Source organism: Papio anubis, chromosome 13 (assembly GCF_008728515.1).
Source record: "Papio anubis isolate 15944 chromosome 13, Panubis1.0, whole genome shotgun sequence".
Taxonomy (NCBI): Eukaryota; Metazoa; Chordata; class Mammalia; order Primates; family Cercopithecidae; genus Papio; species Papio anubis.
This window is the reverse complement of record NC_044988.1, coordinates 1,056,699-1,073,041: the sequence shown is the minus strand read 5'-3', so window position 1 is coordinate 1,073,041 and position 16,343 is coordinate 1,056,699. Positions and strand designations below refer to the sequence as shown.

Sequence of the window (16,343 nt, the reverse complement as noted above, 5' to 3'; positions counted from 1 at the left end):
GAAAGCACCTTGTAGACTCTCGTTCAACAAATGCACAGTATCATTATTTGACCATTCAGTGGGAAATTTGGACACCCCAATGTGTAAAAAGCTTAGACACAGTACCGGGGTTTTTAGGAGCTCTGAAGAGCATTGCACCTGCTTCCCTTCTGGCCTCGGCATGCACAGATTCTGTCTTTCTTCTGGAAGCACATCCTGTGACAGCCTGGGCGCTTGAGCTTTCAGCTCCTTCCTCATTGGAGAAGAAGAGCAGCTCAGCCTCTAAGGGAAGAGCCATGTACACCCCCGAATGCCTGACACCAGGCAGCGTCAAAAACACAGGCCGGGCAGCAGGAGCGGCTTGCATTCAGCACTGGGATGCCTCTGTGGCCAGCTTGTGGGTAACATGGAAAACTCACAGGACATGAGAAGGAGACGGGGGTTTTCCGCTGCAAGGGAAGACCACACACGTGGTCCCATGAGGACTGTGCCCTGGACCATCTTCAAAAACATGGAAGCCGCACTCTCTCCAGCCATGCGTAGGCCGGGTCTAATTAAATGTGGGCCACAAACAGGCTGGCAAAGGCGACGCAGAGACTCTGTCCGTGTCTGTGGGAGGAACGTCCCGCAGCTCCGTGTCCCTGATAAGATGGTCCATGTGGAGAACAACCTGAATGCCTGGCAGATGGGTCCATCTGTTTCTCCATCATTTTGAATTTAGCAGGAAGCCCTCAAGATGTGTTTTGACACAAGTATGCTGTTTTCCTTCCCTGCGTTTGGAAATGTCTGTGTTTGGAGGCTAATTAAATCCAGATGCTTCTGATTCATTTACACTTAAATCATCAAAATGTTTTGTAATCGCCATTTGAAGTCCAAGTCGCCTCTCTCGAGTCGTTTTCTTTTTCTGAAAACCAGGAAGTTTTGGTTTGCCAGCCAACAGAAGTGTTCACGTACCGAAAGGTTCAAATGCGGTTCAAGACAAGATCCTAGACCCAAGAGATCGTAATGGCTGGAATTGTCCTAAAGCATCATTGTCAACTGTGGGGTGTGACCAGGCACGGTGGCTCACATCTGTAATCGTACCAATTAGAAAGGCAGGCAGATCACTTGAGGTCAGGAGTTCAAGATTAACCTGGCCAACATGGTGAAACCATCTCAACTAAAAATATAAAAATTAGCCAGGCATGGTGGCACATGCATGTAATCCCAGCTACTCGGGAGGCTGAGGCATGACAATCGCTTGAATCCAGGAGGCGGAGGCTGCAGTGAGCCAAGATGGTACCACTGCACTCCAGCCTGGGTGATATGGGCAATAGAGCAGGACTGCATTCCCCCTGCCCCCCAAAAAAGTAGGGTGTGGGCCGGGCCCAGTGGCTCACGCCTGTAATCCCAGCACTTTGGGAGGCCGAAGCAGGCGGATCACGAGGTCAGGAGGTCAAGACCATCCTGGCTAACATGGTGAAACCCCGTCTCTACTAAAAATACAAAAAAAAAAAAAAAAAAAAATTAGCCGGGCGCGGTGGCGGCGCCTATAGTCCCAGCTACTTGGGAGGCTGAGGCAGGAGAATGGCGAGAACCTGGGAGGCTGAGCTTGCAGTGAGCCGAGATCGTGCTACTGCACTCCAGCCTGGGCGACAGAGCAAGGCTCCGTCTCAAAAAAATAAATAAATAAAAGTGGACTGTGACGAAATCTTCTGTTACTATCCAAAGACATTTGCTGTTTAGAATGGCAGAAAACAATACGTAAGAGAAAAAAGAAAAGTGAGCCACGATCTCTGGGTTCAACAGGAAAATCTGGCTTAGAAAGCTCTGGGTAGATCTTCCATTTTTAGAGAAGAGCTCTCATGAAGCAAAACCAGGATTTCTAACTGAAGACTTCACACCAACCCCACCCAGAATACAGCAGTCTGGATGCCACCTATTTTTACTATCAGTTCTTATTTATGCTTAAAAAAAAAAAAATTATCCCTCCCTCTCTCCCTTCCTTTTTTTTTTTTTTGGGGACAGAGCCTTGCTCTGTCGCCCAGGCTGGAGTGCAGTGGCGCGATCTCAGTTCACTGCAAGCTCCGCCTCTCCGGTTCACGCCATTCTCCTGCCTCAGCCTCCCGAGCAGCTGGGACTACAGGCGCCGCCACCACACTGGCTAATTTTTTTTTTTTTTAGTAGAGACGGGGTTTCACCGTGTTAGCCAGGATGGTCTCCATCTCCTGACCTCGTGATACGTCTGCCTTGACCTCCCAAAGTCCTTCCTTCTTTTTTTTTTTTAAAGGAAGAAAATAGTCTTACTTTAGTATAATGCTATTATCTTAAGAAATGAAAGTTATCCCTAACTTGGCCTTAAAACAAAATCCTTTCAGTGCCTTTCTAGAGCATTGCCTGAGAAGCCCACCTGAGAGTCACCTGAGTTTCTGGACTTATCATCTTTGCTTGACCTACTATTTGCTACTGTTTAGGGCCTACACTCCGTAAAATATTAAATGGTAGAAGCTGAAATTGTTTTCATTCACTGGAAAAGCAAATTATTTCTATCCAAGAGACAAGATCACTCTGAAGGCTATAATTTTGGCCTTGTTGGACATTCACCAGTTCTGTGCCTAACTTGGCAATATTATTTCAGTATTTTTTTCTTTGATTGACTATGTATACCAATCTCTCCTATCCTCCTTAAATTAGCTTTACTGTCTCTTTAGTTCTGCCATCAACACATTAAATGAATCCTGATGGACTAATACAACTCAATAAATACGTGCTTGAGAATCTTTTTTAAAACTTTTTGACAATTACACTTTGAAATTGTACAAACCCCAAGCACGGTTTACCTGATGTATCTTTCCTCCTACTACTGCCCATCTAGGTTTTCTTGTTTGTTTGTTTTTTCAGACAGGGCCTCTGTCGCCCAGGCTGGAGTGCTGTGGTGCCATCACAGCTCACTGCAGCCTTGAGTTCCTGGGCTCAAGCAATCCTCCCACCTCAGCCTCCTGAGTAGCTGGGACTACAGGCACCCACCACCATGCCTGGCTAATTTTTTTATTTTTGGTGGAGATGGGGTCTCCCCATGTTGTCCAGGCTGATCTAGAACTCCTGGGCTTAAGAGATGCTTCCACCTCCCAAAGTGCTGGGATTACAGGCGTGAGCCACCATGCCCTCTGTCTGCGGGCCACCATTTAGGTTTTCAGCTACGTAAAGTAAAAATCAAAAGACATAATAATCAAGCAGATGTAGCACTAGAAAAGGCCTAAAAATTCAGTCAAGAAGAGAGAAAAGGAAGGTGTTGAGAGCCAAATGAGTTTACTTACTCGGCTGCCCTTCATCCACATCACAGCTCTGGGAGAGGCACCACATCCCTTCCGGGGTGGCACAAGCGAGCTGGGAGTGGTTCCCTAACCGCCCAGAGTCACAGCTTGGAAGTGCAGAGCCTGGATTTGGACAGTGAACTGTCACCTCACACGTTCTTCTCCTCTACCTCCCCGTCACTGCACAGTTAAAAGCTTCCGGGATGAGGCAGGAGAAAAATCATAGACACGAAGAGAAAATGACCCAGCAGAGCCAGGGTTGGAGAGTAAAGCAGGCAGGGCTGGTGTCCCAGAGAAGAAAGCCAACTCCTGCTCACACCATGTGCTCTGCAGAAACTTCCCTGTGATATAGCAGCGGCTCAGAACAAATGCTTTAAAAACGTCTTATAGGCCGGGCGCGGTGCCTCACGCCTGGAATCCCAGCACTTTGGGAGGCCGAGGCTGGCAGCGGATCACCTGAGGTCAGGAGTTTGAGACCAGCCTGGCCAACATGGTGAAACCCCGTTTCTACTAAAAATACTAAAATTAGCCGGGCGTGGTGACGTGCGCCTGTAGTCCCAGTTGCTCGGGAGGCTGAAGTTGAACCCGGGAGGCAGAGGTTGCGATAAGCCGAGATCACGCCATTGCACTCCAGCCTGTGTGACAGAGCGAGACTCCATCTCAAAAACAAATAAACAAATAGGTCTTATAATCTTCAATGCCAACCTAGATTACAGTCATTATATTATGTAAATAAGTATAGTCATGCGTTGCTTAACGACAGGGATACGTTCTGAGACATGCGTCATTAGGCAATTTGGTTATTGTGGGGCCATCACAGAATGTACTAACCTGGATGGCGTCACCTGCTGCACACCTAGGCTACATGGCAACGTAATGCCCCTCGGTGACACACCTGTGCAGCATGGGACTGTGCTCTACACTACAGGCAACCAGAACCAAAGGGTAAGAATTCGTGTGCCTAAATGTATCTAAATGTAGAAAATGTACAATAAAAATATGGTCTAAATGATTTTTTAAAAGATGCACTTATCTAGGACACTTACCGTGACTGGAGCTTGCGGAACCGGACGTTTCTTTGGGTGACCAGTGAGTGAGTGGTCCCAGAACGCGAAGGCCTCGGACATTGCTGTAAACTGCTGTAGACTTTATCGACACTAGACACTCGAGCTACACTACATGTATAAAAAGCATTATTTTTTTCAATGACAAATTAACCTTAGCTTAGTGTAACATTTTTACTTTATAACCTTTTTAATTTTTTTTAACTTTTGGACTCTTGAAATAATACAACCTAAAACACAAACACACTGTACCACTGTAAAAACTATTTTTCCCTTTACATTCTCACTCTATAAGCTTTTTTCTATTTAATTTTTTTTTTTTTTTTACTTTTTAAACTTTTTTGTTAAAAAGTGAGGCACAGACACACACATTAGCCGAGACCTACAAGGGGTCAGATCATCAGTATCACCGTCTTCCACCTCCACATCTCGCCGCACTGGAAGGCCTTCGGGGGCAGTAACATGCATGCACCTGTCATCTCCTCTAATAACAACACCCTCTTCTGAAGGACCTGTGCGGGGTTGTTCACAGTTCACTTTTTTCTTTCTTTTTTTTTTGTGAGTGGAAGGATTATGTGCTAAGATAACAATAAGAAGTACAGTATTTGTAATCCCAGCACTTTGGGAGGCTGAGGTGGGCAGATCACAAAGTCAGGAGATTGAGACCATCCTGGCTAACAAGGTGAAACCCCATGTCTACCAAAAAATACAAAAAATTAGCTGAGCGTGGTGGCAGGCGCCTGTAGTCCCAGCTACTCAGGAGGCTGAAGCAGGAGAATCGCTTAAATGCGGGAAGTGGAGGTTGCAGTGAGCCAAGATCGCGCCACTGCACTCCAGCCTGGGGACAGAGAGAGACTCTGCCTCAAAAAAAAAAAAGTACAATATTTGTAAATACATACACCAAATAGTAGTTTCTTCTCATCATCAAGTATTGTGTCCTGTACACAATTGTACATGCTATGCTTGTGTAGGACCGGCAGGTGTGTTTACACCAGCATCCCGACAAACATGTGAGTCACGCAATGTGCTACCACGTCACTCTGTGATTAGAATTTTTCAGCTCCATTGTAATCTTATGGGGCCACTGTCACACACACGGTCCGCCCCTGAGGAAATCCACCATGCAGTGCCACTGCACCAGCAGAAAGCCAGGGGTCAGGTGAGGAACGCGTTCCATCTCCTCTCCCCATGATTCCACGTGGGGAGGGCGGGGTGGGGGTGGTGGCTCTTGTGGCCTGGTCCCCCGCTGGGAGGAGAAGCGCTTAGCTGGTTGGAGGGCTGGCAGGGAGGAACTGCACTGTTCAGCCCCTCTGTGCTGAAGCCGGTGGTCCTCTGGGGCCTGTGTGTTCCTCTGCTCTCTGCCGTGCGGATCTGAAGCTGTCCAACTCCGTCTGAAGCCAGGGGGCCAAGTTTAATTCCAGGGTGACCCATAACACGGCCAAGCCTTGACCTCCACTCTACCTTTTACCAGTTACAGAGCTGATATTTGTATCTTATCTGTCTGATTCCTGCATCTCTGCCAATGGTTCCAAACTCAGCCACGGAAGAGAGGTGTGATTTATTAGCATCACTGAAATCTAACAAGTATAAATAAGTTTTACGCTATAGAAGGTCCATGCAAATTAACAGATTATGTGTAAACAAAACTGTGCAAGTCGTGGAATTCAAGGAAACAACCCTCGTGGATGTGATATGACAGATGGATTCTGCTGTTTCCTGAAACTGAACCATTGGTGCTGGTATGACAGGCCCCAGCAGGCCCCCAGCGTGCCTGTTCCCACTGTCCATTCTGCTGTTGCACACTGACTGGGCATCTTTACAAGGTGCACCTTCCTGCCATGTCACCTTCATTCAGTACAAATTCTGCATTACTCACTTCTTCCTCTATAAATTCGAACAATTAAAATGTTTCTACTTGGCACTAATATGATCCTAAACACAAATGCAGACCCAGGCTTACACACATGTAGTACATCCTGGGTTCTATGATGTACATCTAGATCAGTGTGTCTCAATTTTTTTCATTATTATCCACTTAAAGAGCAATTTTTAAACTTTTTTTTCCTAATCTCTGCTCCCATAAAATTTTCATACCATAGATATACTGTATATCTGTTGATATACTGTATGTCTATTTGTTCTCTCTATATAAAAGATTACAATTTTTTCACTGCCACGCCCAACAACCAATTTTTGCCCCTTAAGGAGCAATACAGTCCCCTTTGAGAAGGTGTGATTATATCAATGCTGTCCAGCAAAATATAATGTGAGACACATACATACTTTTTTTTTCTTGAGATGGAGTCTCACTCTGTTGCCCAGGCTGGAGTACACTGGCGTGATCTCAGCTCACTGCAATCTCCACCTCCAGGGTTCAAGCGACTCTGCTGCCTCAGCCTCCTGAGTAGCTGGGATTACAGGCATGCACCACCACGCCCGGCTAATTTTTGTATTTTTAGTAGAGACGGGGTTTCACCATATTGGTCAGGCTGGTCTCGAACCCTTGACTACGTGATCCACCTGCCTCGGCCTCCCAAAGTGCTGGGATTACAGGTGTGAGCCGCCGCACCCGGCCCATGTACACAATTTTAAATTTTCTGGCAGCACATCACATTGGACACTTAAAATATATATCGTTTTTATTTGTCGATTGCACCTCAGTAAAGCTGGGGGTAAGATTTCTAGCAGTCACATTAACAAGGTAAAAAGAGACAGGTGAAATTAATTTTAATAATAGATTTTATTTAACCTAATATATCTGAAATATTAGCATTTCAGCAGGTAATGCATATAAAAAATTACTGAGACAGTTCATATTCTTTTTTTTTCTAAGTCTTTAAAATCCAGTGTGTATTTGACACTTAAAGCACACCTCAGTTTCTGCTGGTCACACTTTGGGTTCTTGATAGCCACAAGTGGCCAGCGGCTACAGTATTGGAAGGTGTAACTGTAAATGATCCAACACGTAATGAACTTCATCCTTTTAGCTCCCCTGAAAGCCACGTGTGTTCTCAGAAAGCTCACCGACTGCAGAAGAAATGTCTGTGGGCCTCCAAAGGTCTGTAGATTCCAGCTGGAGAAGTACTGACGGGCATTTCACATGCAATCGGATCTCTTCCTCTAATGGGCATTGGCTGTGAGGATAAGTGGGAAGGAAGGAAGAATAGGAACAGGCTTACCAAACCTCACTGAGAAACAGAGGCCCCTTCCTCCCGTCAGCGCTCACGGCGTCTTTGGAGTCAAGGGGCCTGCTCCTAGCTGCTTATGCTGGGGGTCTTAAGTGCCCGGATCCTCGCTTCCACGGCCACTCTCCACCCGCTCAATATCCACACCTCAGGGCTTCCACTGTCTCCTAGTTTCTACCAGGAAATAAGAGAACTTCCAACAGGGTGGCTTTCCATGGCTTTATCTGCTGTGTGTGGCCCCCTCCCTCCACATGTGGACCCACCAGGCTTTGTGTTTAGGGTCACGTAAAACGCGGTTGCAATCCTTCAGGCCGGTGGTTCTCAACCCGGAGTGATCTGCCCTGTCCCTTGCAGCCTCTGGAGACGTTGGCTGTCAAAGCTGGGCTAAGCCCCTAGCATCTAGTGGGTAGAGCCACACATGCCACCAGATACCCTGTGAAGCAGGGACAGTCGCCTCACACTCAACAAAGAATTATCCAGCCCCAAATGTCAATAGCACAGCGGTCAAGAAAACCTGAGCTTCAGGGAAAGAGGCTTCAGGGAAAGAGGAAGCCGGAGGCCTGAAGGCAGGAGGGGGACTGCGAAGGTCGGCGCCTTGGGGCACGTTGGCAGTGGGAGAAAGCAGCCTGGCCCTAAAAATGTCGTCTGCGCTTGCAGGCTGCAGAGGGCTTCTTCCTATGGTATTGCCATGGGGTGAGCCACAGATCGCCTTGATGACGTTAAGAGGGAGTAAAATTGAAGCCTCTGAATATCTATGTGGCAAACCCAGGCCAGTATCCATGACATGTTAAAAGACGAGGGCTTGTCCACAATGCTCTGATGTGCCACAGAGGAAACGTAAAAAAATACTGGGGCTAAGGGGCAGCAGGGCATAAAAGAACAAAATAGCCATTTTCAAATTTCTGAAGCAGTCACTGGTGAAAACAATAGGATCCTCCTCCTCCACTTCCTTCCCCCCTTCTCCTCCTCCTCCTACCCTACTCCTCCTCCCTCTTCCCCCTCCTCCTCCCTCTCCTCTTCCTCCCTCCTCCTCCCTTCTCCTCCTCCCTTTCCTCTTCCTCCCCCTTCTCCTGCTCCCTTCTCCTCCTCCCTCTCTCCCCCCCTCCTCCTTCTCCTCTTCCTCCCTCCTCCTCCTTCTCCTTCTTCCTCTTCCCCCTCCTCCTCCCTCTCCTCTTCCACCCTCCTCCTCATTGTCGCCATCGTATAAATGTTCATCACATTGTCATCATCACATCATGCATCATCATTTCTCATCATTTCATCATCATCATCATTGTCATCATCATGTTTCCACATCATCATCATAATCTTCGCATCATCATCATTTATCATCATCGGCCGTACCATCGACTATCATGGCCATTGTCATCATCATCATCACATCATATCATTTAATAATATTTAAATGCATCATCATCATTGTCATCATCATCATGTTCGTGTCGACCTGTCGCAATGCGGCAATCATCACATCATCATCATCGTGGTACATCATGTCATCATTGTTTACATCATCATCATCGTGCTTAATCATAACCATCATCATCATCATCATCATCGTTGTTTAAAATATCATCATGTTTTAAATCATCGTTGTCATGTTTGTCATCTTTTATCATCATCATCATCATCATCGTCCATCTTTGCGTCATCGTCGTATCATCATCGTGCATATCATCATCGTCATCATCATCGTTTAATCATCATCATCATCTTTACATCATCATATCATCATCATATCATCATCATTACGCATGCGGTCATCATCACGGCGCCATCATCATCTTCATTGCATCATCATCATCGACAAAATATCATCATCATGATACATCTTTATCTTCCATCATCATCATCGCATCATCATCATAAATGGATCATCGGTCATCATCATGTCATCATCATCATCATCATCATCATCATCATCATCATGCATCGCCGCATCATCATCATCACATCATCGGATCATCATCATCGCCATCATTATATTTTAATATTTCATCATAACGCCCATCATCGTGGTCATCATCATCATCCTCATCATCCATCACATCATCAGGCATCATCTTGCGCCGCATCATCATCATCACACTCATCAGATCTTCATCATCATCATCATCATCATTACCACATTCATCATAACATCACGCGTTATCATCATCATCATCATCATGTCATGTCATCATCATCCCCCTCCCCTCCTCCTTTCTCTTCCCTCTCCTCCTCCTGGGATGGGTTTGCATAAAGTGTCCTTAGCCCGGGAACTCCCATGGGGGCTCTCAGCTCTTGGATGCCTTACAAAACAGTTACTTTGAAATATTTGATGGCCAAAGAGAAATCCAAGTCACTAGGGAAAATTATAACCAAAATGATAGCAAAATTCTCTCACCTGGAAGGGCTTTGAGTCCAGGTCGTGAGTCAGACATTGCCCCCATTCCTTGGGCTTTTATGAGACGTGGAAGAGCGAACGTGGAAGGTTCCAGAGCATTCTAGCAATTATCATTTTAACCCTTGCAGAGCGCACTAATTCCGGCCCATTCGTTCTTCTATGAACCAGGCCCTGTTCTAAGCCCTTTGCAGTACAAGATTCAGAAGGCCTGATTGTCTTCTCATTTCCCGGCAGGAAATCTAGGGCATAGAGAGGTTAAGTAAGTAGCCCAAGGCTTCCCAGCCTGGGAGGTTGTAGAGGCCGGATTCACACCAGCCCGTTAGTCTAACCCGACCCGGAGAAGCTTCCTCGCCCGACCATCAGGCCACGATGCTGCTCCGCATGGAGATGTAGGTACGTGGAGGTGGGCACCCCAGCTTGCTAAAGCCAAGACACGCAGAGGTTTTCACCCAGGAAGCCTCTCCCCCCAGCCATAGCACGGACCCTTCACCGGGCCCAAAGCCTGAGAGGAGCTCAAGGCCCTGCAGGCTGCGTTCCTTCCCTCCCCCCTTCCCTCTCTTCCGTGAATGAAAAACTCCTGCACCGCACTTTATCTGGAGGCGGCAAACCAATGGAAGGGGCAAGGAGGCAGCTTGTTCCTGGGACTCTCCGGCAACTCCAAGGAGCAACTGAAAACCCGCAGGTGACCCCAGCCGCCAGCGTTGGCACCAGAGGAGTGCCAGCATCTTACAAACGCCCTTGCATGAGGGTGGTGAGCTCACTTCCTGAGGAAGTGGCTGCAGGGGGTGTCTGTAGGGCCAGCCAGGCCTGGCTTGAAAGCATCTGAAACAGCCTGCGGTGTAATCGAGCGTGAGTATTGGTTCAAACACAAGATGCATATTTGTCCACTTGGTTATTAGTTATTCACGTGCTTGTCCTGAGCCCGAGAACTGCCATGGGGGCTCTCAGCTCTTGGATGCCATAAAAACCAGTTGCTTTGAAATATTTGGTGGCCAAAGAGAAATCCAAGTCATTAGGGAAAATTATAAGCAAAATGACAGCAAAATTCTCTCATCTGGAAGGGCTTTGAGTCCAGTTCGTCAGTCAGACATTGCCCCCATTCCTTGGGCTTTTATGAGACTGTGGAAGAGCGAATGTGGACGGTTCCAGAGCATTCTAGCAATTATCGTTTTAACAAACAGGGCTCTTTTCTAATATTCACATTCCTTTCGCATGGCCTCACGAAAATACAAACATTCACTCCATCCGCAAAAAATGCAGGCGCTCTGGGAGGAAAGAGCCACCAGCTCAGCCCCCTGGCCGGGTTGCAGCCACAGGAGATTGATTGTATCTGCTCCCGGTTTCCCGTGCGGACTGTGTCTGACTCCTGAGAAGAGATACCGCACCCCTGGGTGGGCACTGCCATGACCAGGAGAGAGATCCAGAGCGCCTGGGACCCTCCGTGCAGGAGGCCAGGCTACGGTGGGCAGGGTCGGCCCTGCAGACGGGGCCTTCCCTCCAGTGTCTTCATTGTGGAGAGGAAGGAAGAGGGCTCCCTGAGCCCTGTTTCGAGGACTGCCCTGATACAGTTCTTTCATGTTCATCTGATTTTCTTGGGTCTGATCTGTTACCAACCTCAGAGGGAACCAGAGTAAGATTTTGGACTCAACCACTGCAGTTAACCTCAGGTAGTCAGCCCACCGTGCTGATCTGTGGTCAGTATCTGAAGGGCACACAAGGGCTTAAACTAGCACCGGGCCTGATTTCGGAGGCCATTATGCAACTGGGTAGCGAAGTGTAACAACATCCTGTGCTACTTCCAAGAGCACAATGGACGGGCCCCCTCCTTGAGGAGGCGGACCAGGAGGTGGGAAGACCTTGGGAGGCACTAATTTTACCAAAACCAAGTGGAGGCATTCCATATTCTGGAAAGTGTGATTGGCGCTGACCGTGTGACTGTGAAAAGGAGCGTAAACCTCGGCATTAAATGAGCGCTTGTATTGTTTGGGGCATGTTTTAAAGAAGTAATACTAATTTTTTTTAAGTAAACTGTGATTTACAGTTTTTCTGAGAACAACTCAAATTCCCATCACTGAGGGTGGTGTATATCAGAAAGCCCTTAAACAGAATGAGGCCGATCTGTGACGTGGCCCCGGAAATGATCACTAAGATGTAGGGTCCACTGAGGGGAAAGACTACGTGACGAAACAATGCACAGGGTATGTCACTTACATGAAAAGAGAACTTTATTCCACGGCTATAAACACGTGTGTGAATGCAGAGAAAAAAGACTTGCAGGATCCACTCCAAAGCTGAGGATCTTTATCTCCCAGGAAGAAAGTGGGATTGTCCTGCAGAGAGAAGCAAGCAGCAAAGAGGCTTTTCCCACTTCCCTCTATATGTCTATTTCAGTCTCTGAGAATGGAAAATACATTTGGGTGTTAATTGCATAACTTTAAAAAGCAACAGAGAAACAGAAAGGGGCATGCTCGCTTTGGCAGCACATACACTTAAAAAACAAAAAATAAAAAAAACACAGAAAGGTGGGGGAAGAAGTTGGATTCATACCCATAAATAAGAAGTATAATTTGTTTAAATGGCTGGGCACAGTGGCTCACACCTGTAGTCTCAGCACTTTGGGAGGCCAAGGCGAGCGGATCACTTGAAGTCAGGAGTTCGAGACCAGCCTGGCCAACATGGTGAAACTCTGTCTCTACTAAAAATACAAAAATGAGCCAGGTGTGGTGGCGGCGCCTGTAATCCCAGCTACTCAGGAGGCTGAGGCAGGAGAATCGCTTGAACCCAGGAGGCAGAGGTTGCAGTGAGCCGAGATTGTGCTACTGCACTTCAGCCTGGGCGACAGAGCAAGAACCTGTCAGAAGAAAGAAGAAAGAAGAAGAAAGAAGGAGAAGAAGGAGAAGAAGGAGAAGGAGGAGAAGGAGGAGAAGAAGGAGACGGAGAAGAAGGAGAAGAAGAAGAAGAAGAGGAAGAAGAAGAAGGAGAAGGAGAAGGAGAAGAAGAGGAATTTGTTTAAATGCATGCTTCAATTGGCAGGACACCTGGGTTTGGTGACTTTTTTAAAGCTGAAGACACTTGCTAGATTGCTAGTAGAATACAAAGAGGCTTATAAAACACCAACGAGGCTTATAAAGCGTCTTCAGTGTGCTGTGGACCCCTAACCCACTGCAGAGTAGAGGACCCCCAGGGACTTGCAGGCAACAGGTGTCACCGCAGGCCGAGAGGTCACCAGTGTGACTTTGGGACCAGAGTCCAGCTTCCAGCCTGCAACGGCCACATGCCCGCTGTATGGTCTGGACCATTCACTTCACCTCTTTTATGGAGTTAAAAATAGTACCTACCTCACTCATCAAAGAGTGACTTAAGCCAGGTGCAGAGGCTTACCCCTGTAATCCCAGCGCTCTGGGAGGTGGGCAGATCACTTGAGTCTAGGTGTTTGAGACCAGTCTGGGCAGCATAGTGAGACCTCATAGCTACAAAAAAAAGAAAAAGAAAAAACAACTAGCTTGGTGTGGTGGCACCTGCCTGTAGTCCCAGCTGCTCAGGAGGCTGAGATGGAGGATCACTTGAGCCCAGGGGGTTGAGTACGCAGTGAGCCGAGATCGCGCCACTGCACTCCAGCCTGGGTGACAGAGCCAGACCTTGTGTCAAAAAAAAAAAAAAAAAAACAAGTGAGATAAGAACATGGGATGTGCTTAAGGACTCCTTGGGACAATTCCTGATTGTTCTAGAATACTGTAGAATACTGGCTATTATTACTGAAGCACCACTAGGGGCTCCTAATAGAATGCGTACCACCACCCCAAATCCAGAATGCAGGAGAACTTTCCACTAGCCAGAGTCAGGTTTCAAGGCCCCACACGCGGCAGCGGACAAGTATTTGTTAAGCACTGTCAGTGCCCACCTCGGAGGGCCCCGCCAAGGAGTGGAGCCGGAGCTTCTCCAGGACCCTCACTCAGGGACATTAGCAGCCAGTACCAAAAAAAGGTAAGGACATACTGCCCGGGCCCAGCACTGACTGCCCTGGGAGTGGATAAATGTGGGGCGCCGGCCATCCAGTCCTGTCCTGGGGAGAGGGCAATCAGGTCAAGCTTCTCAGCAGAAGCAACATCTAAGAGTGGAAAAGTCAGGAGGAATGAGAAGGTGTCCCGGGTAGAACTCAGGAGCAAATGCTTAGCGGTGAGAGGGACCGTGACACACACCCAGCCACGCAGGTGCTGCAGGTGGACTCGGAGACAGGAGTGTGGGCAGACAGGCCCACGAAGTAACAAATAAAAGTCGGTTCGCACCTAATAAAGTATCTGTCACGCCACACACCCTATCATAGCAGAGCTCCCCGCTGGGCTGAACGTGGGGCCTGGATAGCTGCACCGTCCATGGAAAAAGTGTGCACGGACTCTGGGCATTTCCAGCAGCAGCAAAAGGGCGCTCTCGGGCTGGGAGACACTGAGGAAAGTCCGTGCCCACAGGAAATCCCTTAGAAAATGCCCTCAGCGGCGAATCAGCCTTGTTGCACAAACGTCATACAAGTGAGAGGTAACTAGAACCTCAGCGACGCAGAACTCTCATCGTACTTCCCTCTGCAGGCACCGGCAGGTCAAGGTTTCCCCAAGCCTGGACCTCAGGGCTCTTCTAATGCAGTGCCCTTAGCTGTGTGCTGCAAGGGAAAGCTGGTGACGTGGAGCAGGGGACAGGCCCCACCTCCTTTCAACAGTGGCCTCGAAAAGCCCAGCCCAGGAAGGCCGTCAACGGGGGGGAAATAGACCTGAAGGTCGAGAGCGACTGGGTGAGCACAGGAGGGTGAATTCCAGTCCTAGAATGAAATCTAGTGAAGTAGACAGACTGGTTCCCAGATAGGACTCATCCCCAACTCTCCTGGAAGAAACAATAAGACAATCAAGATTTATACCCGAACATTTGTTTCCTTTTCGGTGACATGGGCAAATCATGGCTTACTGTCCTAGTTTTCCTTTCTGCCCTTGGTTTGTTATGGATTCACCTCAAAAGAAGCGATAGCCTGAGGAATCCCAGAGCCCAGCTCCCCACTGGCCCTGCTGTCTTCGAAGACCAAGAGCCCTGTGTCATCACAGGACCCCACCACCCCTGCCCAGGGGACCAGATCTAGTGTGGCCAGAAGGAGCTGGGCCAGGGGAGCTCCCAGTTGGGAATTTCACTCAAGAAAAGGGAGAATCGGCCAGGCGCGGTGGCTCATGCCTGTAATCCCAGCACTTTGGGAGGCTGAGGCGGGCGGATCACAAGATCAAGAGATTGAGACCATCCTGGCCAACATGGTGAAACTCCTTCTCTACTAAAAATACAAAAGTTAGCTGGGTGTAGTGGCGCATGCCTGTAGTCCCAGCTACTTGGGAGGCTGAGGCAGGAGAATTTCTTGAACCAGGGAGGCAGAGGTTGCAGTGAGTAGAGATCGTGCCACTGCACTCCAGCCTTGTGACAGAGCAAGACTCCATCTCAAAAAAAAAAAAAAAGAGAAAGAAAAAAGAAAAAGAAAAGAAAAAAAAAAAAGAAAAAAGAAAGAAAAGGGAGAATCGCACTGTGGGAACCCAAGCTGACGGGATATAGGAAGAGTCAAGCTGAGAAGCCACTTCCCGAGGAAGGAGCCAATGGGTGCAGGAGGGAGAGGAGCCCCCTAATAATAAAGAGAGAAGAAGACACAGACACAGAGGCAGAGGCCGAGAGAGTGGCCGCGCTGGGCTGGGAGTGGAACACTCCAGGGAAGGTGCTGGTGCTCCAAGGAGCCGTGCTGTGTCCTGTCCGCAAGGGAGCCCCAGGGAAGCCCCAGGTCCTGCTCTCCACCGACGCGGTGGGCTCACAATACGCCTCCCCACAACCCGCCTGCACAGCCTGCCTGCGAGCGCTTGTGTTCCTTGGGATCCAAGCCTCCTGGAAGATTCAGATGGAAGCCTGTGAGATGCCTGGTGTAAAACGTACCCCCTGGGGGTGGAAGAACGTGGCTATTCTTTTTTTTTTTCCACCAAATCTCCACTACGGATTTTTGAGGAGCTGTGAATCACAGGAGTGGTGCAAAACACATGTACATGGGAACGTTTTGTCTGTGTTGCGTGAAGACGAGCAGGTGGTAGATAGCACCACCTGGTGAACCCTGGCTCTGTACCGTGCACGTTCTAGGAAGGGAAAATCAGAGCAGAGGACGTGACCTGAAGAGCCAGGAATGGTTTAAGAAGGATCGTTTGTGGCAGGTTAAGCTCACCGATTTTTTTAAAGTGGCATGGAAAGTCAGAGTCTCTAGTAAATGTTTTTGTGAGAGTTGACTTGCTTTACCTTTGCCCCAATGTGAAAGCCATTCTTTAAAATACTGACTTCAAAAATCAAACACGTCGTGAAACGTGGCAAATTAGGCACTGTGAAATCAACCTTCTCCCCAGCTCTTGAGCCTTCCCTCCTTGGAGTTTAACTTTCT

The 16,343-nt window shown here is 48.1% G+C and overlaps 2 long non-coding RNA genes across 2 annotated transcripts in view; one reads left to right on the top strand and one right to left on the bottom strand.

Moving 5' to 3' along the window:
- Positions 1-6,927: 6,927 nt before the first annotated feature.
- Positions 6,928-13,282, bottom strand: LOC108582218. Its single transcript, XR_001895448.3, has 4 exons — positions 13,246-13,282; positions 12,119-12,237; positions 9,908-10,146; positions 6,928-7,470 (listed from the first exon to the last, which is right to left on the bottom strand). It is a non-coding gene; the product is annotated as an uncharacterized LOC108582218 (long non-coding RNA).
- A 301-nt stretch (positions 13,283-13,583) lies between these two features.
- The window catches only part of LOC103878552, a 44,352-nt gene continuing 41,592 nt past the window's right edge, over positions 13,584-16,343 (top strand). The window contains exon 1 of the long non-coding RNA XR_004177771.1: positions 13,584-13,891. This is a non-coding gene — a long non-coding RNA (uncharacterized LOC103878552). The remainder of the gene's footprint in view (positions 13,892-16,343) is intronic.